Below are 397 nucleotides of genomic sequence, written 5' to 3'. Positions count from 1 at the left end.
TATTAAGTTTTGATAATACTTAATACCTTAAATACATTTGTTAGTTTTAATGAATATATTTTTCCCTATATATTCTAGTATGTTTAATGAATATAACCTACTAGTTCTTTCTCGTGGTAATTCCTCTTTTCTTCCTTATATCTCTATGGCAATGCAAGCAAAAATTTTGGTAATTCTCCTCTTAACTCTAACTCAGACATTGTTGCACCATTTATTAATGAAAAATGTTTGGTAACCAAAGAAAATCAACCAAAAACAGCCATAATTTGCCTTATTTAATATTCATTAATTGTTACGATAATTAATGAATGCTAAATAAGGCAAGTTCTGACTTTTTTTACTGTGTATTAAAATAGATTTTAGTTTTAAAAGTGATTAAATTAATTCTTAAATTTAC

The sequence above is a fragment of the Arachis ipaensis genome, chromosome B01 (genome assembly GCF_000816755.2).
Source record: "Arachis ipaensis cultivar K30076 chromosome B01, Araip1.1, whole genome shotgun sequence".
NCBI lineage: Eukaryota > Viridiplantae > Streptophyta > Magnoliopsida > Fabales > Fabaceae > Arachis > Arachis ipaensis.
Note: the sequence above shows the minus strand (reverse complement) of the source record.